Here is a 22752-nt window from a genome sequence, read left to right as displayed (position 1 = left end):
CGTACTTGACATTTGACAGCTTTTGATATTTGCTATTAAAAAACCATTGAAATTCACAGAAAAAACCATAGGTTATAGTCCATATATAGTTAGGAATTTGCATTTACAAAACCTTGAAAATTCAATGAAAAAACCATTGGTTATAGAACATATATAGTTAGGAATTTGCATTTACAAAACCTTATTTTACTCGCATAAAACCATTGAAATTCCATATATAGTTAGATGCACTAACTATATATCGCGCACCCGCAATCCACTGCTGATGATGTCACATATTACATCATTCATGACATGGTTAGTGACATCACTGATGACATCACTGATGACATCTCAAATGACATCACTGATAAAATCACTGATAACATCTCATTTGACATGACTGATCACATCACTGATGATATCATTCATGTGATAATACCATGAACCTCTTCAGACTCTAATATAACCTTAGATACAATCAGTGTAAACAGACAGTCACAGACTGTCACTCATTCATGGAGTTACTCACACACCTAGTCAGTTATGCAAAATATCAATCACACCTCCATTTTCTCAACTATACAGTTATACACACCTTACTTATTCAAACATATACTAACACATATTTACTTTACTCTCTTATACAATCCCTGATACATGTTCACAATGATCCATACAGCCACTCACACATTCACTGGCTCTTATGCACAGTTATTTATAGATGTCAACTCTCACATGTACTGTGTTTTACATATGTACTTACTTTGACATGTAGCACTGAGATATCCATTCACTCACTAATACACTCATGCACAGTCAACCGCCCATACAGCTGTTTCCACATGCACTTTTGAACCCATACATATAGTGAATCAACTACTCACACATCTATGTACAGAGTCACACACCTCCCAGCCACCCATACACACACACTCAGTTTCCCATACAAATACTTGGACAACCAATGAGTAACCCATACAGTTACTCATATAGCTACTGATCAACATATGCAGCAGTTTGTAGAACAACAGATATAATGATGCACAAATTAAAACAGTTTAGTCACTAACCCATGCACTCAGTGAGACACATTTAATCACTCACTCATACAGTCAGTCATGCACCTACTAAATCCTTCATCCAGACACTTATACATCCACTCATTCTTCAATATGTAAGACATATTTTAACTTTACAGTGACATACAGTCACTGGATGTTGTCATCAGTGATGTCATCAGTGATGTCATTTGAGATGTCATCAGTGATGTCATCAGTGATGTCACTAACCATGTCATGAATGATGTAATATGTGACATCATCAGCAGTGGATTGCGGGTGCGCGATATATAGTTAGCGCATCTAACTATATATGGAATTTCAATGGTTTTATGCGAGTAAAATAAGGTTTTGTAAATGCAAATTCCTAACTATATATGTTCTATAACCAATGGTTTTTTCATTGAATATATATATATATATATATATATACATATAAAAATATATTACCTACTGGCGATTGGCTACCATAGGAATTCCGCAACATTCTATTGGGAATAACTTTGGCGCCGGTTGAGGGATTTGCGTGTAATTTTCCAAAAATGTGGCCAGCTCCGCTCAGCTCCTTCCCTAAATGTTTCAGGGGGACTCGTGAAGTGGGGGCTGAGAAAAAAGGGGGGTCCCAAAACGTGTTTTCCCCATGCTAATTTCCATAGGACGGTCTGACAAGTCTACAGCCCGAACCACTGAACGGAATAATGCCAAACTTGGCAAAATTGTAGGGACTGGTACTCAGATGTGCCTTTGCTATGTTTGGTGAAAATTGCTCCAGTGGTTTTTATGAAAATTAGGTTCAAAAACACATATATATCTATATGAGCTTACGGGTCCGCGCACGTACGCGTACCGTACGCGTACATGCGCGTACCCTTATGTGCGCAAGCGTGATCCTGATTGGCTGGCAGTCGATTGTCAACATTCCAAACTGTCCAAACCAGGAATAGTTGGCCACCATCTTGTTTCTCAGGAGAACTGAGGCACAAGAGAGCCCAAAACAAGAGTGGAAAACACGAAACGGGGGCAGGGTAGAGACCCCCCAACCCCCTAGCCCTTCTCAGGGGGTCTCAGAAGGACCCCCAAGGGCAAAAAAGAAAAATCAAAAAATCGCGGGGTACGTGTACCGTGCGCGTACCCCGTGATTTTATAATAAATAAATAAATAATAATTTTGCTCTTGGGGGTCCTTCTGGGACAACCTGAGAAGGGCTAGGGGGTCAGGGAGTCTCTACCCTGCCTCCTTTTTGCGTTTTCCACTCTTGTTTTGTGCTCTCTTGTGCCTCAGTTCTACTGAGAAATAAGATGGCTGCTCAGGTGGTACTAGAAGGATATTAACATATAAAAACGTTATTCGCTAATAGAATTTGCATTTACAAAACCTTTGAAGTTTTTTGAAAAAAATATAGGTTTCACGCCAGATATAGTTAGGAATTAGCATTTAAAAAACCTTGCAAATTCACTGAAAAAAACAGGTTTCAGGCCATATATAGTTAGGAATTAGCATTTAAAAAACCTTGCAAATTCACTTTAAAAACCATAGGTTTCAGGCCTTATATAGTTAGGAATTAGCATTTAAAAAACCTTTGAAATTCACTGAAAAATCCATAGGTTTCAGGCCTTATATAGTTAGGAATTTGCTTTAAAAAAAACTTTGAAATTCACTCAAAAAAAGTTTTAGGGGTGTTATAGTTTGCTGGACATTTCACTCATACAAAACCATTGAAATTGCTCCTATATAGTTAGTTGGACTATCTATATTTCGCGCACCCGCAATGCACTGCTGATGATGTCACATATTAGATCATTCATGACATGGTCAGTGACATCACTGATGACATCTCAAATGACATCACTGATGACATCACTGATGACATCATCCACATGACAATCACATACACCTTGGAAACCACTGTGGGAAAAGCATGAGATAATAGTTTTCTTTCAAACATTTATTTATTTATTTATTTTGTGCGATTTTTAGAGTGCGCAAATACCCAAGGGTGTCTCGGCGCTAGCGTTGCAGAGCTCTCATTTGTGGAGGGAGAGGTTTAAGTTCAGAACAACCAAGTTTTGAGTTTTTTCCTGAAATTGAGTAGTGTCCCTATCCACTATATTTAGTGAGACACTATAAATTGGTCAAGTAAACAGTCAATTACACTGCTACTAAATCCTCCATCCAAATATTTATTTATATATATCCACTCATTCTTCATTGCAAATTGCTATATATATAATGCATATTTAAATAAAGAAGCGAACCAAATTCACTGGATGATGTCATCAGTGATGTCATTTGAGATGTCATCAGTGATGTCACTGACCATGTCATGAATGATCTAATATGTGACATCATCAGTAGTGCATTGCGGGTGTGCGCAATATAGTTAGTCCAACTAACTATATAGGAACAATTTCAATGGTTTTGTATGAGTGAAATGTCCAGCAAACTATAACACCCCTAAAACTTTTTTTGAGTGAATTTCTAAGTTTTTTTTAAAGCTAATTCCTAACTATACAAGGCTAGAAACCTATGCTTTTTTCAGTTAATATATATATATATATATATATATATGTCACCCCTAAGGTTGGCCTAAACAGCCCATAGAGCAGGGTGCATAGTATTTAAAAAGCTGGACATGTACTTTTAAGTTTCATGTGTCCAGGCATTGAAAAACTATAACGTTTAATTGAGAGCAAGTAAGAAAGACATGTTTGGTGTCTGTGGAATTTCAATTTAAAATCCTCTTAAACAGTAAAGCCAGAATTTAGGTCTCCATTGTGAAAATGACGCTTTCTGAAAGTTAGGATTTTCCTGCCCTTTGTTGCCTGCACCCTGTTCCTGGGTCATATGACTGGGTTTGAATGGCAGTTAACCTTTGTATATTCCTCTCATACAGCCACACAATAGAGAGACTAGGTGTGCCTGAATGGACCAACTCAGGCAGGATGGGAGGGGTGAAGCTGTGAGCAGCCCTACTTGCCTTTCTATAGGCTTTTTTGCCTGTAGACAGACTGAGGGCAGGGAGGCAGGAAATTTCAGACGCTTCTGTGGGGGGAAGCCTCCAGAATTTTCTTCCACTTCAAAAGTGAGCACCAGATATAAAAAGGGGACCCTCAGACCTACTCTTCAGTTCTCTTTCTGGATCTGCAGAAGGACTCTCAGAAGACTACCTGCTGCTACTGTAGCTGCATACTTTCCTTCAACAAGAAGGACTGTTCTGCTGCCTGAAGCTCACTTTGGGCCCCCATGTTTGGCTGCTTTTACTTGAACTAAAAACTTCTAGAGTGAGCCCAAGGGCTGATAAGAGCCTTATGGACGGAAAAGGCTTCAGCTTCCTCGAACCGGCACCTGGACCCTTCCTGAGTGATCCTCTAAGTGGTGCCTCTCCAGTCCTGGACCCTTGGAAGTGATGCTAAAGGTGCCTAGATAGTTGAAAACGAACACTTTGGACTTGAAACTTTTTGGCCAAAGAATTCTCCGACAAGACTGGGACTTACCTGCTCACCAATATGACCAAGTTGCATAAAAGGTAGGCCTGAGGTTACAGCAGCTCCTGCTAAGTCCTACACCACAGCAGCAATTCCCATTCAGCGGCTCGTTCATAAGGGGTATCTGGCTTTGTGGAGCATTCACCAGCTACATCCTACATCTTTGCCCTCATGGCAATCTTTGACTTCCAAAAAAGAGGCTAAGGGCCTGACTACAAGTTTGGCAGTAAGCGAACTGCCGGCAAAACAGCATCAGAAACCCTGCAGCCTAGATTGCGGTCTGCCCGCCATATCACGATGTTGCCAGTTTGCATAATGATAGACTGCCGGAGCACCAACGGCACAGCCTGCGATTCGCCGACCGCCTCAATGGCAGTATGGAGAAGGCAGCTGTCAGAGGGCGGTATAGAAATGTTTCCCGCCATCCGAATTAGGAGTTGGCTTTCTTTCTAGATGACCCTGGCAGGAGGACCGCCTTCTTCAAGTCATTGGAATCTACAGAATTGGGTTGCATACACATCCATTTGCTTTTCTTCCCTTCAGTCTCCCATATGGATGCTATCCTCCACAGCCCCCTTCACAGCAGCATCTTGAACCAAAGAAAATTACCCTATTGGTGCAGAAAGTATGTCCATTTTGCAGTATTTTACCCCTGAGTGGACTGGGCACATAATGGGTCAGACTCCAGCAATGGGAAAGTACTCCTAGTATGTATTTTGTTTACATGCGTCATGCATAGGGTGCATTTAACACTTGTGCAGTCAAAGTATACACACCTGCCTTGCCATCAGAAGCATGGCTGCTGGGCCAGTGGTGACATCATAATACGGTGGGCAGTAGACCGGCGCAGTACAGCAGTGACATCATCAAACTCGTAATCGTGCCCCTTGTCAGAACAAAGGAATCTTTATTGCAACTTCATCCAGAGGCCTTCCGACTAAGGTTGAAACTTTAACTTCTCAGACATTTCTTCTATGTCCGAAGGTAAGCGGGGACTGGGACCAATCCACTTTTTTTATCTGAACTGAGTTTTGCCATAATTTTTTACTTTGTCCCGATCTTGCATGACAAGATGTCTGTGGTTTTCATTTTAAATTTAAATATTCATGATTCAGTTTCTACTGATTGGATTTTTGTCATTTTGCTACCAATTTATCAAAAAAGGCGTGCAGTTGCAGAATTAAGAAGCACTACACATGCTGGAGAGGCTTGTACGGGGACACAGGGAGCCACACTCGCGCCCCCCCCCCTCCTCACCCCAACTTTGGGATTGACTTATCGCCGCCACTTGACCGAACTTTGGTTTTAAATTACTGTGGAGATTTCAGCCGGGACGGAAGTAGAAACGGCAGAGAGATTTACTTTATAGTTGTGCCGTCTTTTCGATAACCCCGAAGAAGTCGTGGGGTATTCCAAGACGAAACACAAGTTGGCTGGGCACCTGAAAAATAAATGAACCTGAAAAGGAGAAAAAGAACTTTGTTGAAATCATATATTGCATGATTGTGTGATTCATGGGATACTTTCAGCATTAATACTGCTAATAATAATTGCGTGTGCACAAGTTGCTTGTTTTATGTATTAGGACTACGGTCCGCTTTGGAGGTTGTGGGTTATCCTTTTACTTGTTGCACCGCATATAATATTTAGTTGTTCAGACTAACGTGAACCTTAGAGGCGCCAAAACACTTGCCACACTACTGCTAACCCAGTTACTAGTATTTTTTTTCAATCCACTTTGTTTATCTCAACTGAGTTTGGCCATAATTTTTTACTTTGTCCCGATCTTGCTTGACAAGATGTTTGTGGTTGGTGGTTTGATCTTTAGGGACAATTTTTCATTTTTTCATTTAAATATTCATAATTCAGTTTCTACTGATTGGATTTTTTTCATTTTGCTACCAATTTATCAAAATGTACTTGATTTTTCTAAATTGGTGTGGGAGTTTTCTTGGGTTGTATTTTTACTTTATTACTATTTATGTGCTACATAAATACTTTACACATTGCGTCTACGTTAAGCCTAGGTGCTTTAAAACCATGCTACCAGACAGTTAAACTGAGGTAAATTTAGTGACTTTTGTGTTTCACCCTAACATGGATCGTGGCTGTTACTTTTGAATGGCTAACACACTACTCAATCAACAGCCACATTTCTCAGTTTATGTGTGAATGCTTGTGAATTGTTGGGTGTGAGGGAGCATGTCTGTAAATGATTGAGTGTGTGTATGTACGTGTTTGGGGGAGTGGCCCATCCCCCACGGTCTGCTCAAATTACCCACCACCATTGTTTTCATATATCTCTCGCTGTAAGTTCTAGAAACTACAATCGTCCACACTCTGATAAAAATGGAACAGCAAACTTTATTAGATACAAGTATACTGAAGCTTTCTGGCAAAAATAGAAAAGTTTATTTGGCGACATTTTTACTTATGCTATTGCATTTCCTTGGTGGTAATTTAAGGGAGTTCTGGCTTCAAACACCTTTTACCACTGGTAATGTGTGACAAGATCGTTTGTGGATATTTGTTGTGTGGCATTTTAATGTGGTGGAATATTAAGTCATTTTTTTGTGCTATCTCTCTATGCTGCATAATTGAATTGTGATTTTTTAAATGTAATACTGTTTGTTTTGCCTCCTTTTTGACTGATGTGCTGTTATGTTTTAATTTTGTTGTTAGGTATAAGTTATTGTGTTATGTCGGGTTTACTTTAGACGTTTTAACAAATGCTGATATATTCATAACCAAAAGCAGCATATGCTTTTAAAGTTTCTGTGCCAAACAACACTTTACTACTGTCTAAGGAGCTACTACAGCTCTTCAACTACTCAAGGGAGGTATGCCCAAAACTATTGCAGAGACCGAGGGTCCCATTACGATGGTGGGCGTAACGGTGAATGGGACCAACCGCCAGAATGGCGTGCAGTGCTGAAAGTAGGGCTGGGCAGAGTTGGCATAATGCCACTATACATAATTATGGAAAGAAATGAGTGGAAAACGGCCCAAGTCCTGCGGCAAGACAAGCGTCAGTATGCCCGGGACAGGGGTCCCTTGTTCCCAGGCAGGCTCCCCGATTTCCCCGGCCTGGCCGAGTTGAGAAGCAGGGACCAGCCCCGGGCCTGAGTTTTGGCCTGGCGGCTCCAGCCCACGGCGTGGCAAAGTAACCAGGTTGGGCTCCACGGGTCCTGGGCAGTCCTCCCCCAGTCGTACAGGCCCCAGAGCTCCAGCGGTCCACCCCATGCCTGAGGCCCAGCCAGGGTCCTGAGCCTCCCCGGGAAGCAGAGCCACCGAGCCCTGCAAGGGCAGGCAGGAGCCCAACCGTGAAGGCTCAGGCGGGCAGATGGGAATCCTTTTGGTCCAGGCCATGTGGTCGCACCTTTCCCCTCAGCCATCTGGTCGCATACAATGCTTTCCAATGGGGCTACCAGATGGCCGTGCTGCCCTGGAAGTCCCAATGGGGTCTCATTTGCATCCCCGATCCCAGCTAGGTCTCCCGGAGGTCGGGCGCCTCAACGCCATGGGTCCCCTCCGTTACTTGGTGCGCACAGGTTATCAGAAAGGGGGGTAGTTTTCCTCTGGATTACTATGGGCAGGGTATGCTGGGACACCCATTCCGGTCTGGCGGTTCTTTGCCGGTGACCAGATGGGCAATGCTCGGATGACACCTCTCCTCCATCTGGGGGCTCCGGCCAACGGCATGGCAAAGTGCTTGGGACAGGCTCCATGGATCCTGGGCAGTCCTACCCCCGGACGTCTGGGCCCTAGAGCTCCAGCGGTCTACCCCGTGCCTGAGGTCCAGCCAGGGTCCCGAGCACCCGGGAAGCGGAACCCCTGGACCCTGCAAGGGCAAGCTGTAGCCAAATCGCAAAGGCTCGGGCTGGCCGACAGGAGTCCTTTCTGTCCCAGCCATCTGGTCGCACCTTCCCCATGGCCATCTGGTCGCAAGTAATGCTTTCCAGTGGGGTGACTAGATGGCTGGGCTGCCCTAGAAGTCCAGATGGGGGCTCATTTGCCTCCCACTTCCCCGCCAGGGCTGCTGGAGGTCGGCCGCCTCTGGGCCCTGGGTCCCCTCCATCACTCGGTGTGCAAGGGTTACCAAAAAGAGGGTCGCTTTCCTTCGGATTATTATGGGCAGGGTATGCCGGGACACCCAATCCGGGCTGGCGCTTCTTTGCCGGTGACCAGATGGGCATTGCTCAGACGACATCTCTCCTCTGTCCAGGGGCTCCGGACCACGGCATGGCAAAGTGCCTGGGACGGGCTCCATGGGTCCTGGGCAGTCCTCCCCCGGGTGTCCGGGCACTAGAGCTCCAGCGGTCCACCCCATGCCTGAGGTCCAGTCGGGGTCCCCGAGCCCTTCGGGAAGCGGAGCCACCGGGCCCTGCAAGGGCAGGCGGGAGCCCAACCGCGAAGGCTCCGGCGGGCAGATGGGTGGCCTTTCTGTCCCGGCCATGCAGTCGCACCTTTCCCTTGGCCATCTGGTCGCACGCAATGCTTTCCAATGGGGCGAACAGATGGCCGGGCTGCCCTGGAAGTCCCAATGAGGGCTCATTTTCCTCCCCAATCACAGCCAGGGCTCTAGGAGGTCGGACTTGTCTGCGCCTAAGGTCCCTTGAGTCTCGCCGTGTGCACGGGTTATCAGAAAGGGGGTAGCCTTCCTTCAGATTACTAGGTACTCCAGAACCCCTCTGAGCCTAGTGGTCCTCAGCCGGCAGCTGGACGGGCCAGGATGCCGCCCCAGCCCAGGGTCAGTCCCGGGGCCTGCCAGGTGGCAGGCTGCGCAGATTGGGTCCTGTGGGCACGAGAGCCTCGCCCTGCTTGGTTGGGTTCAGGGACTCCCAGGGGCCCTGGGGAGGGTGGCCTCCACACCACGGTCTCTGTCCTCTGTCCTGCTGAACGGCAGTGTGCCTGGGATGGGGTCTCACAGGCCCGGGGAGGCTTCCCTTGAACCTCTGGGCCTGGGAGCCCCGGCTAGGTCCATGGGCCCTGCCAGGCCTCAGGTCAGGTGCTCCAGCCCTGAGCCCTCTCCCCCGTGCTGCCGTCCTGCCTCCCCCTGCTTGGCTGGGTTCAGGGGCCCTGGGGAGGGTGGCCTCCCCAACCCAGGCTCTGTCCTCGGTTCTGCTGCATGGCAGGGTGCCTGGTATGGTGTCCTGTGGGCCCGTAGAGGCTACCGCTGCGCCTCTGGGCTTGGAACCCCTGGCTGGGTCCAGGGGCCTGGTCGGGCCCCGGATTTGGTGCTCCAGCCCTGGGCCCCATCCCCTGGCCTGCTGCTCTGCCAAAGGCCCGGGAGGGGGTTCCGTGGTGCCCGGGGAGACTCCCCTTGCTTGGCTGGGTTCAGGGGCCCCGGGGAGGGTGGCCTCCCCAACCCGGACTCTGTCCTGCTGTGTGGCAGGGTGCCCGGGATGGTGTCCGGCGGGCCTTGGGATGCTTCCCCCGTGCCTCTCGGCCTGGGAGCCGCAGGCCCCAGGTCAGGCAGCCACCCTACCCTCGGCTCTGTCCTCGGTCTTGCTGCGTGGCAAGGTACCAGGGGTGGTGTCCGGTGGGCCCGGGGAGGCTTCCCCTGTGCTTCTGGGCCTGGGAAATCTGGCTAGGTCCAGGGGCCCGCCGGGCCCCAGGTCAGGTGCACCAGCCCTGGGAGCGGTCTTCCGGCCTGCCGCTCTGCCAAAGGCCCAGGACGGGTTCTGGCCAGGGCCCCTGAGGGCCCTGGGGAGGACAGCTTCCCCACCCTGGACTCTGCCTCGGTCCTGCTGCATGGCAGGGTGCCCGGGAAGGTGTCCAGTGGGTCCCAGGTTAGGTACTCCAGCTCTGGGCCCTGTCCCCTGGACTACTGCTCCACCAAGGGCCCAGGACGGGGGTCCGTAGGCCCCATGCAGGCCTCCCCTGCTTGTCAAGGTGTCTGTGGGCCCGGGTCGGAGGGCCCATTGCGTCTACCCTTGCAGCCTCCATGGCTAGGGCCCAGCTGAGGCCCTGGGCCTCTGGTCCCCATGCCCTGGCACCTGCTCACTCTTTTGTTGGGGTACAGAGCGACCAGATGGCTTCTCTTTCGTGCTCGGCCATCTGGTCGCACCTATCCCCTCAGACATCTGGTCGCATACAATGCTTTCCTATGGGGTGACCAGATGGCCGATGAGGGCTCATTTGCCTCCCCAATCCCAATCCCAGCGAGGGCTTTCCAGAGGGCGGGTACTTTCGCGCCTTGGGTCCACTCGGTCACCTCGTGTGCACGGATTACAAGAAAGGGGGGTAATTTTCCTCCAGATTACTAGGTAGAGGGTCAGTCAGCCCTCCGTGAGGTCCAGCGATTCTGAAACAGGGGAAGGCAGAACCTGCCTCAGCCCCTTCCCGTTGGTCCTTTTTCTCCGAGCCTGCTCAGTCAGACCTCTGTTGCGTCTGGTGATTCCGAGACAGGGGAAGGCAGTACCCGGGCCCGCCCGCCGGGCCCCTAGGGGCTCAGGTCTGTGTCTGCCTCTCAGTCCCTTTCCGATGGGCCTTTCCTCCAGGCCTGCTCGCCTCAGGAGCAGGCAGGGACGCAAAGCCGGCATCCCCCATGCAGGGCAACCTGCCAGGTCCGGCCCCTGTAGTACACCGATTGATTGGGCACTGTTTAGGGATGGACTGCTTGGACTGCTTGGCCAGCCTCGGCTGTTGTTTCAAGCAAAGAGCTTCCACCCCGCATGGACCGACCGACTCGAGGTCCTGCCACCTGGCGGGAGGCCCTTCACTCTACCCAGCAGATCAAAGGCCTAACGGCCCCGGCTGCCTGTGCCCCCAGTGGTCTGACCTGAGTGAAAGGGGTCAGGAGGCGCCAGACCCTCGGTTGCTGCTACCCAGCAGGTCCGTAGACCCCGTGCGCCGCGCTGCACCTCTCTCCGCCCAGCACATTTCCACAGGAGCTCAGAATGACCATTCCAAGGGGTTTCACGGGTGCCAGGCCCCGGCACCCCTGCGTCTTGCTCAGGCTGCGCCTCACTCCGCCTCTTCCTCCCGGGAAGATGGCTGGACCTTCCTGTGCCCATGCAACAGCACCTCTCAACACCCCTCCAGCGAGCCCTCCCGCCAAGGCAGGTGGGTTCCTTCCCCCAACAGGTTCCCAATAGGGAGGGGTGCGTGAAGGTTGCCGGTCGGGGAGATGAACATGCGGACTCACCTGGTGAGCAGGTGCAGCTACCTGGTTGATCCTGCCAGTAGCATATGCTTGTCTAAAAGAATAAGCCATGCACGTGTAAGTACACACGGCCGGTACAGTGAAACTGCAAATGGCTCATTAAATCAGCTATGGGTCCTTTGATCGCTCCATCTGTTACTTAGATAACTGTGGTAATTCTAGAGCTAATACATGCCGATGAAGCTGACCTCCCGGGATGCGTGCATTTATCAGACAAAGACCAATCCGGGCTTGCCCGGCCGCTTTGGTGACTCTAGATAAACTTGGGCCTATTGTACGTCCCCGTGACGGCAATGATACATTCGGATGTCTGCCCTATCAACTTTCCATGTTCTTTCTGTGCCTATCATGGTGACCATGGTTAATGGGGAATCAGGATTCGATTCCGGAGAGGGAGCCTGAGAAATGGCTACAATATCCAAGGAAGGCAGCAGGCGCGCAAATTACCCACTCCCAACTCATGGAGATAGTGGCGAAAAATATCAATACAGGACTCTTTCGAGGTCCTGTCATTGGAATGAGTACACTGTAAATCCTTTAACGAGTATCCATTAGAGGGCAAGTCTGGTGCCAGCAGCCAGTGAAATTCCAGCTCTAATACGGTATATTAAAGTTGCTGCAGTTAAAAAGCTCGTAATTTTGTAGTTAGATCTTGGGATCGAGCTGGCGGTCCGCCGCGAGGCGAGGTACTGCCTGTCCCTGTCCCCGCCTCTCGGCTCCCCCTTGATGCTCTTGACTGAATGTCCTGGGGGTCCGCAGCGTTTACTTTGAAAATATTGGAGTGTTCAAAGCAGGCCGGTCGCCTGAATACTTCAGCTAGGAATAATGGAATAGGAATCCGGTTCTATTTTTCAGAACTGGGGCCATGATTAAGAGGAATGGCAGAGGGCATTCATATTGTGCCACTAGAGCTAAAATTCTTAGACTGGCGCAAGATGAACCGAAGCGAAAGCATTTGAAAAGAATGTTTTCATTAATCAAGAATGAAAGTCAGAGGTTTGAAGACGATCAGATACCGTTGTAGTTCCGACCATAAACAATGCCGACTAGCAATCCGGTGGGTTATTCCCATGACGAGCTGAGCAGCTTCCAGGAAACCAAAGTCTTTGGGTTCCGCTGGTAGTATGGTTGCAAAGCTGAAACTTAAAGGAATTGATGGAAGGGCACCACCAGGAGTGGAGCCTGCGGCTTAATTTACTCAACACGGGAAACCTCACCCGGCCCAGACACGGAAAGGATTGACAGATTGTTAGCTCGTTCTCGATTCTGTGGGTGGTGGTGCATGGCCGTTCTTAGTTGGTGGAGCGATTTGTCTGGTAAAATCTGATAACGAACAAGACTCCTCCATGCTAACTAGTTAGGCAACCCCCAGTGGTCGACGTCCAACTTCTTAAAGGGAGAAGTGGCGTTCTGCCACACGAGATCGGGCAATCTGTGATGCCCTTAGATGTTCGGGGCTGCCAGCACGCTACACTGAACGGATCAGCGTGTGTCTACCCTTCGCCGACAGGTGCTGGTAACCCGCTGAATCCCGTTCGTGATAGGGATTGGGGATTGCAATTATTTCCAATGAACAAGAAATTCCCAGTAAGTGCGGGTCATTAGCTCGCGTTGATTAGGTCCCTGCCCTTTGTACACACCGCCCCTCTCTACTACCCATTGGATGGTTTAGTGAGGTCCTCGGATCGGTCACGCCGGGGTCAGCAACTGCCCTACGGAACGCTGAGAAGACAATCAAACTTAACTATCTTCAGAGAGTAAAATGCCAAACAAGGTTTCCATAGGTGAACCTGCAGAAGGATCATTAACGGAGTGGCCCAAGTGACCGAAGGCGCCAGCCCGAAGCCCTCGACTTCCTCCTGCAAGCACACACTGTAGGTACAGGGCCCGGCCCTGCCCTTGCACGCCCCGGCCGTTGGAGCTGTCCACGGGCGCATGGGGCGCTTTGGTGAGGACCGGACTTCGGCGGGCCTCTTCCCCCCTGGGAGGGCCTGACCGACACGTGAGGGACCGGAGATGGGGCAACCCAGAATGACTGCCCCTGAATTTGGGGAAACTGAATGTCAGTGCATCCCCGTGCTGGTACCACCCCTCCCTCGAAAGGCCCTGGTGCCGACTGGGCCCTCCCGTTCCCGAATCCCGGCCTGACCGGGTTCCGGGCGACTGAGAAGCAGGCCTTCTTGCGTGGCAGGGCGGCCAGGAAGAGAAAGGGCTGAGGGCCTGCGAGGGAACCCCGGCTCCACTCTGTTGGAGGCATGCATGGCTCGGCGCTGCCCAGCAACGGACGGCTGATGTGCTGGTGGAGCGACCCTCCCTCATTGTGAGGTACCCAGTTCAACCTAGTCCCGTGCGGCAGGGCAGACGGGTTTGAAGACTCGTGTGGTCCCTCCTGGTTACTCTGGGAGGGACCGGCAGCTGCGGGGCTGCCTGCTTCTGTTGCTCCGGGAGCTCCCTCTCTCACCTGCTGGTGGGAGTGTGGGGACTCCCGGGCGAGCACCTGTCAATGCTTTTTTTCTCCTAACGGTGCAGTCTGACTCAAACAGGGAAAGTCTTGTGCAGTGCATGTGCAGTGGACGGATAGCATCACCTTCCTCCCGCCTCTCTGGCGCCCGCAGGTCGGCAAACATTTTCGAAGAGTTCCCTGTGACTCTTGCCGGTGGATCACTCAACTTGTGGGTCGATGAAGAATGCAGCTAGCTGTGAGAATTAGTGTGAATTGCAGGACACATTGATCATCGATACTTCGAATGCACCTTGCGACCCTGGGTTCCTCCCGGGCTACTCCTCTCTGAGGGTCGCTCGATCGTCATTCACCCCGGGGCTTCCCTGGGACACGGCTGAGGCCGTTGCAGGGTTAGCTCCATTTCCTTTCATCCCTCCACAAGGTCAGGCCCCCCGAACACCTGTGGCAGGGTCCCTCGCCGGGTCCTGCCGTGGAGGTACGCAGCTGGGGTGCCTGGCCCCGAGAAGGGGTCTGGCGACCGGTCCATCCCAGGCCCTTCCTGGGGTGCCTGGCTGCATGCCACATGTGGCTGTCTGTGGCGTCCCACCGGATGGCCGCCCGCACACGCCTCAGGCGCCCATCTCCGCAACCAACTTCCCGGGGAGGGTGAAACCCCTCCAGATCTGATCCAGCAGGGGCCTGACCTTCCCCGGCACCCTTTTTTTTTTCAGAACAAAATTTTATTGTGCTGTTGAAAGATTGCAAGAAAGGCACAGAGCTCCGGGCACCGGAGAAGCTGTGAGCATTAAAGTAATAATCGTACATAGGCAATTCAAGCAACAGTTTGAAATAAAGTAACATTCCTATGTCCCCCCTCCAGTCTCCCTCCCACTCCCCCTACCCGGATCCCCCCCCAGCCCCCTGCACAGTGTCTAGTTAGTCTACAAATAAAAAGCATGTCAAGAAACATTTAGTGTGTATTTCTTATCACCCGGGATCAATGTCCAATTGGCTTGCTTCAGCTTTATCTTGTACTGGCGGTTCCAGCCATAGTCCTCTATTGTCTGCCCATTTCTTCCATATCTTATAATGCTAGCCAGGGCAACCCCAGCCTTCAAAGATCAGATGCTCCAGTCCCATATAGAAATCTAATCCCTTTTCCACACTCCCACCAGGGGGGTCCTGGGGTCTTTCCAGGCTCAAACCACATCCCTCTTGGCCACTGTAAGGCCCAGAAGCAGCAAATGTCATTTGTAGATGTTTCCCCCCACCTGTTCCAGGACATGAAGAAGACCCAGCTGCGGCGAGCGGGGGAGCTCCCAGCCCAACACCTCAGATAGGCAGTCCCACACTCCCGACCAAAACCTCAGCAGCCCATCGCACGACCACACCGTATGTACAAAAGTGCCAACCTCTCGACCACACCTCAAGCAATCAGGAGACGCAATCAAGCCAGCCTTCCACAGCCGTTCCCTAGTTAAATAAGCTCTATGCAGATATTTGTACTGAATAAATCGCAGGCGTACCGCAATTGCCGCTCCTCTTGGAGCCTCATGCGCTTCTCTCCAGTCTTCCTCCTCTAGCGCACCTACGTCTCCCTCCCATTTAGTCTGCAGTTTGTCTAGGGAAGAGAAGCAATGTGTAACCAGTGTTTGGTAGATGTTCGATATTTTTTTACTTTCCAATTCCCCCATGAACACCTTAGCTTCCAACGGGCTGAATTCGGGCAATGAGTCTAGGCCGTTCAGGGTGGGTGTAATAGCGTGGCGGAACTGCAAATACCGAAAGAACTGGGTTCGGGGCATGTCGTATTCCTCCCGTAACTCCTGGAACGATTTGAGGGTTGTGCCCTTCATAACATGGCCTAAGGCAGATATGCCAATCGTATCCCAGCCACGGAACCCCTGTAGGGACACCAGTCCCGGCAATCGTCCATTCTGCCACAATGGAGTTTCCCTCGTCAGTCTGCTCCACCACCTGGCGGTGCCCTGTGCCAGTGCCCTGCGCCATATGTGAAACACTACTTGAGTAACCACTGGGGGCCTCTTTCTCTTAGTCGCTTAGTAAAGGATAGTATGTAGCGTGTCGGGGTCCATCAAATGTCTTTCCAAAGCATAGGCCGGGTCGCCCCGGTCCCCATACCACCATTCATTCAGTATCAACAGGTGAGAAGCTTGATAATAAGACAGAATGTCCGACGTTGCCAGGCGACCACAATACGTGGAGAGGAAACATGTGCGGAGTGCTACTCTCACCGCTCCCCCAGCCCAGAGAAACTGGCTTAGCGCTGAATCCACCTGTTTAAACCACTGCGGTGGAATAGGATACGGGTGATTCTGCAGTTGGTATAATAGATGCGGGAGGCTACCATCTTAAATATGGCCGAGCGGCCGTACACGTTCAGGGGCATGCGGGACCATGTTGTCATGTCCGATCGGATTCGGTCCCATACAGGCACAACGTTGCGCAACCAGGAGACCCCACGCAAATCAGTCAAAAATACACCCAGGTATTTAAGGCCTCCAGTCGCTTCCTGCAGCGCCGCCGCCCAGGATGCCAGGCCTCCGCTCTCTCCCAGCACCCACAACACAGACTTTCGTAGGTTCAAATGAAGGCCCGACACCTCCCCGAATATTCGCATGATGTCAAGAACCCGCGGCCCAGATCTATTCAGGTCTGTGAGGAAAAAGAGGACGTCGTCAGCATAGAGTGCGATTCTATCAGAAGGTCCCGTCTCCCACTCGATGCCTCGCATTTGTGCATCCACCCGGACCCACGCCGCTAACGGCTCCAGGGCAAATAAATATGGCGATAGGGGACATCCCTGTCTGGTGTCCCGACCTATAGAGAAGGGATCAGACACTGCTCCAGCCACTCTCACCGATTCCGTCAGATCCGTGTAGAGCAGCTGCAGATACGATAGGAAGTGGGGCCCGAGGTTCAGGCGGGACAGTGAGGTTCCGTGACACTTGTAAGTGGTGTTTTCGACTCGCACAAATATGGTCGAGTCTGGTATCTATGAACCGCAAATGACGAGTTTAGTGGGTGTGTGCAGTTTCGCTGTGCTAACCTAAACCGTTCGTTTGTTACGTGGGTTTTTTCATCTGTACCCACGGGTTCCATCTTAGATACGGCATCCATTTTGTCTCTTGCCCTCAAGTAGCCAGCGAACGGACGTTGTCCGTTTCGCGACCCTGGGATTCCCAAGACATCCGCGGAAGACACATGTTCTTTGAAATTGTCTTTATGACGAGGGGAATGATACGGCAAGGCAGATGGCCCCGCTCGAGGCTCATCTTGCCGTGCCGGTCTATTGTCTCAGCCGTGCATCTCATTAGGCACGTCCCTTTGATGCCTGTAGCTCGTGTTTCTTGATACCTCCCCTTTTTACACCCTTTTCGATCTCCCCACTGTTTCCATCTTCCTCTGCACCTGTCCTTGTTCCTTCTTCGATCTGTTTTACTGCCGATTGGAATGTACTAATGGTGGGAAGATGGGTTTTTACAGTTGGGAACCGCCAAATGTTTCCGCACTTATGCTCCGGACCTTGAATGTATCAAAGTGACCCCTCTCGGGGATAATCATGGGAACCGAGTTGTAAACCTTTGTGTACCATGTAAACCTATGGGAGAAATCTGTATAAAAGGAACGATCCACAGTAGCAATTTGAAGCAGTCTCCTCGAACTTACACTCGTTGTACTTCCTGTGACTTCTGTGTTCCCTGCAGTAAATAAACCTCGAATCTTTGACGTCGAAGGAAGTGTCCCGTGTCTCTGTCATTCGTACGCCGGAGCAGGTTACCCACGAAGGTTTCAGGTGTTGTCCCCTGGCACCGCTGGGTCTTAAATAACCCAGTCCTTCAACAGGAGTGCACGGAGGTAGACCCAACTTAATGAGTCAACGGCCCTATCTATGCCAGCAAATAGTAGTGCCGCTGGAATCCCCGCCGCCCGGGCCGCCTCCACTGCCACCTGTGCGCGCCTAATATTGTGTCTTGTTGCTCTATGATGATGAATATAAACTAGGGACTTACGTCATTAGACCCTTTCCGCACTACCTTTGGCAGAAATCCATCTGCCTGTGTAATCTAATGATTGAGAAACATTGATTTAAATTTTCAAAAAGTTTAATTAAATTGAAGTTTTTCACTTCTTTTTCCAAAATTTGTGCTTACTATATTTACATATGGCAAAGAAAATACATATTTATCCAGCTTTTTCAAGACATTCAATTCGCTGATTCGATGTACAAAAAAAGTTACAACTGAAGAAAAAAGGTGATCCTGTCCCAATGCATTTCGGGATTATATCCCTTCGTCAGGGGCGCTGAAAAACATAACATGACGGATATACTTAAAATGCGTCAGGCAGCACACATGATAGTTAACTAATAGGTTCATATGTTGTCATGCATTGTCTAACATAAATAAAAAATGAACTGCTATAAAGTTTTTGCATGTAGCGCTTTTTGGGTGAACATGATGATTTCTCAGTTAAATTACACATAGTTAGGCATTTGACTGTGCAATACATAGTTTTGAATAAAACATTTTGATTACCCAGGGGCAAATGAGCTTACATAATTACAAGATTCGAAAATGAACTAGGATTCACCATTGGTGTGAACGTGAAGAGATTGTTGTGAAATGAACCCTGGTTGGGAAAGTGAGATTAATCTGAGAATGACTGTAAAGGGGATTTCGAAAGAAAAAGACTCACCAATTGCACTTTACTGCCCCGTGATACTCAGTCTGCGTACTGGGGCGAGAATCGGTGAATAGTTTGGAAAAAACCTTAAAAGTAGAAGATTGTGCTTTAATTATAAATTATCCTGTTGTATGGAACTGAAAGAAATTGGAAAAAGTGCTGGATATCATACTGTGTATCAAATATCTGATTTAGCTTGAATGTATCTCGAAGAAGGGATCCAGGCGTCCTCTATTTATTAAACTGTATGGAGATGAGAGAGGAATTAATGGTGCTGTTGCTGCTAGGTTAAAGGCGGTACTGCTGCGGTCTCGCTGAATAGTAAATAAAAGATTACCTAAGCTTGCACGGTTAATGAAACGTAGACTCGGAGGACGTTAACATTGTTGCTCTATGACGCATAAATCCGGCCTGATCTGGGTGGACAAGGTCTGTAATATATGGGAGAAAGCGATTAGCCAATGCCTTCACCAGTATTTTCGCTTCGATATTCAATAACGATATTGGTCTATAAGACTCGTGTTGTTCAGGGGGCCTCCCTGGCTTACAGAAGACTACTATTTCTGTGTGCCGCCAGTCCGTCGGAAGTCGGCCACACTCTCTGGCCACCTCCAGTGCCCTTTCATAGTGCGTCCCTAGTTGGAGGTGAAATTTCTTAAAAAATTCACACGGAAACCCGTTGGGTCCGGGGGCTTTACCAACGTTTAGTTCTCCGAGGGCTGTACCCAGCTCCTCAGCTGACAGAGGGAGCTCAAGACGAGCATGCCCTTCATCCGATATTGCTCGTCAGCAAGGAATTTGTCGATGCCTTCTGCCGGAAGGGTCTCCTGAGGAGCATATTGGGCCGCATAGTACGGTGCAAAGCTGGCTGCTAGTTCCGCCGGGGCCGTCATGGACGCCCCTGTCCCATCCCGAAGACCTGGTAGGGACTGTGCATGGAAAGTACTCTGGCAAAGCCTATATAGCATAGTGCTGGATTTGTCGCCCCACTGGTATATTCTACTCTGTGTCGCCAGCCACAGCTGTCTAGCCTCATCCAGTAGCAGGGAGGCATATGACTGCTGAGTCAGCAGCAACTGTCGAACATCTTCTGCATCCCCTCCTGTGCGGCATCTTTCTTCTAAGTCCCAGACCCGATTCGCCGCTTTCTCTATATTTTTCCCCCGTGTCTTACGGGCAGCTGCACACCAGGCAATGTCTACCCCGCGGAGCGTGGGCTACAGAACCTCCCAGAGGGTCATATCATCCGTTTCGGACCTGTCATTGTTGCTCCAGTAGTGAGCAATTGCCTCCCTCATGTGAGTCTGATAGCTATCTGGTTGTAAATGCCACGTGGAAATCCACCACCTGAATGGCTGCCGCCTTCTATCGAGAAGTAAGTCTATCGTCGTCGGGGAGTGATCCGACAGGCCGCGTGGCAATATGGAAGTGGAGTCCACCCTCCCTACAAGGTGTGGGGAACAAACAAATAATCTATCCTGGAGAAAGACTTATGAACTGCCGAAACATAAGTGTATTCACGGCTCTGGGTATGTTGATATCGCAATGCATCAACCCATCCCATCCCTCTCACCATGTCACTCAATTTAGCTTGCGTGTCCGCTGGCAGATCTCCCCTCAGCCTGTGGCGATCCATCCGTCCATTCATTACATCATTCCAGTCACCACCCACCACTGCCATAACATCTGGTTTTTCGGCCCATACACCAAACAATTTTTCTATAAGGGCTCCTTGCAGTGGGGGTGGGGCATACACACTCCCGAAGACTACCAGCTCTGCACCTATCTTGCCCTGGACAAATACATACCTGCCTTGCGCATCAACCCATTGAGTCTCGTGAACATAGGACAACCTATGGTGTACCAAGACAGCTACTCCCCGGGATCCCCTCACAAAGCCAGCATGAAATACCTGCTGTTATCCGTACCGCTGTAAGCTAAGGGCCTTGGTGCCCAGGAGGTGAGTCTCCTGCAAAAGTAGGACATCTAGTCGCAGGACTGCACCCCTCTTTATTCTATCTAGCATCCCCTGTACATTCCAGCTCACAACACGCATCAATGTCCTCTGAAGGCCTGCCTCATGGGTATCAACTGCCATCTATGGGCAGAAAGAGCAATGGTCCGGACGCCAGAGACCACACACACACATCATGCTTCAATAGAACTTGAATGAACACTGTGCAGATGAAAGCTACCCCCCTCCCATCCCCCCTCAACTTACTCCCGGTTACCCCACTCCACCCAACTAGCTCGCCCGCCCTCCCCTTACCCCAAACCGTCCCCGCAATACCCCCTCCACCCCCACATACCTCAGCAACATTGAAGTACCTGTCACGGTATAGATCATCCCCGGCCCCCAACGGGAGGTCGGAGACCCACTATCCCAATGGATCCCCATGAACTACCCTCTTAGTCCCAACTTACCCCCCACTTAACAAACTCCGCTAAACTGAGGGGTTATGCCCGCCCTCTCTTTATCATCCCCCAACCCACGTCCCGTAGTCATACAGTTACTTATTTGGCAAATGACTCAGGTAATGCATCCCAAGAGTTTTCTTCGCCCAGGAAGTGAGCTCGACCCTCCTGCCACTCCTCAGGGCCCATGCCCGGATTCCGTCGAGTGACAAAAGGCCTCAAGCCTCCGGATTCTGAGTGTCCGCAGCTTCGGACACTTAGAACGCGACCTCCAGTTGCTCCTGCTCTGCGATCACTGGGGGGTCCTCGGGCGCCCCGCCGTGGAGGACGAGTCCGAGTCACGACCCGGAGGGGTACGTACTCTGATCCGGACGGTCTCGTCCGTCCAGGTGAAGACTTCTTCCGGAGTATTAAAGAATTGGGTTCGGGACTGGAAGATCACACGCAGGCGGGCCGGGTAGAGCAAGGCATATTGGATATTGAGGCCTCTCAACCGCACCTTAGCCGCCGTAAAGGACTGTCTTTGTTGCTGCATCAGTCTAGTGTAGTCCGGGAATATTAGGATCTTGTGGTTCTCATATAGCAGGGGCTCCTTTGTTCGTGCCTGTCGCAGGATGGTGTTGCGATCATGATAATTGAGTAGCTTGGCTATCACCGGTCGAGGACGAGCCCCCACCGGTGGCTTTTGGACCAGTGCTCAGTGTGTTCGCTCAATAATAAAACAGCGAGAAAGGGACTTCGGGGGGAGCCACCCCTCTAACCACCGGGTCAGGAAGGCCTCCATGTCGCCCTTCTCACAGCCCTCCGGAAATCCCACAAACCGCAGGTTGTCAGCCGAGCCCGCTCTTCCGCATCTTCAGCTCGAAGTGCTAGGCCCTTTTGAATTCCATCCATGGTGGTTACTTTCTTCTTTAAGGTCGCCACGTCGTCCTCCACACCTGTGATCCTGGTCTCAGTCTCAGTAATGCGGGCCACGGCATTTCGCAGGTCCTGGCGCAGCAAAGTAACATCCGCCCCAACTGCCCCAATTTTTGCATCCAGCATGTCTCTAGATTGCGTTATCGCTGCCATGAGGGCTGCATTGTCGGGGCCCGACGCCTGATGGCCCCCGAGGCCCCCGCTCCTCCAGTCGGCCCCGTAAACTTATCAATCTTTCCTTGTTTCGAGGTACTGCCACTGTTGCCACCCCTCGTCATGATGACCTATGGAAATTTTATAAGTTGATTACTATTGATTGTGTTAATATTTGTTTTTTATAGGATCACTTATATGAATTTTGTTGCCCTTTGTCCTGATGAGGCCTAAAACTGTTTGAAAGGTCGAAACGCGTCAACAGTTATCTTTAATTTCGACACCTGTTTTGATTTAGAGATTGTTTGGATATATTCCCCAGGAGCATCATTTGGTTCTGAAGCCACAAAAACCTTTTTGGCTTCTTATGCTCCATGTTACTTTGGTGTTCGAAAAGGAAATAAGGCCAAGAAAAGACACTGC

At 50.1% G+C, this 22752-nt stretch overlaps 1 protein-coding gene, 1 non-coding gene and 1 pseudogene across 2 annotated transcripts in view; 2 read left to right on the top strand and 1 right to left on the bottom strand.

The window, feature by feature from the left end:
* LOC147718734 (sodium- and chloride-dependent neutral and basic amino acid transporter B(0+)-like) overlaps positions 1-22752 on the bottom strand; it is a 746574-nt gene that overhangs the window by 43470 nt on the left and 680352 nt on the right. The gene's annotated exons all lie outside the window — the stretch shown is intronic.
* LOC147718737 (18S ribosomal RNA) lies at positions 11694-13500 on the top strand (annotated as a pseudogene).
* LOC147718736 (5.8S ribosomal RNA) lies at positions 14339-14491 on the top strand. Its single transcript, XR_015295310.1, has one exon. It is a non-coding gene; the product is annotated as a 5.8S ribosomal RNA (ribosomal RNA).

This window comes from Lissotriton vulgaris, chromosome 4_1 (genome assembly GCF_964263255.1).
Source record: "Lissotriton vulgaris chromosome 4_1, aLisVul1.2, whole genome shotgun sequence".
Taxonomy (NCBI): domain Eukaryota; kingdom Metazoa; phylum Chordata; class Amphibia; order Caudata; family Salamandridae; genus Lissotriton; species Lissotriton vulgaris.
This window is presented reverse-complemented; position numbering and strand designations above follow the sequence as displayed.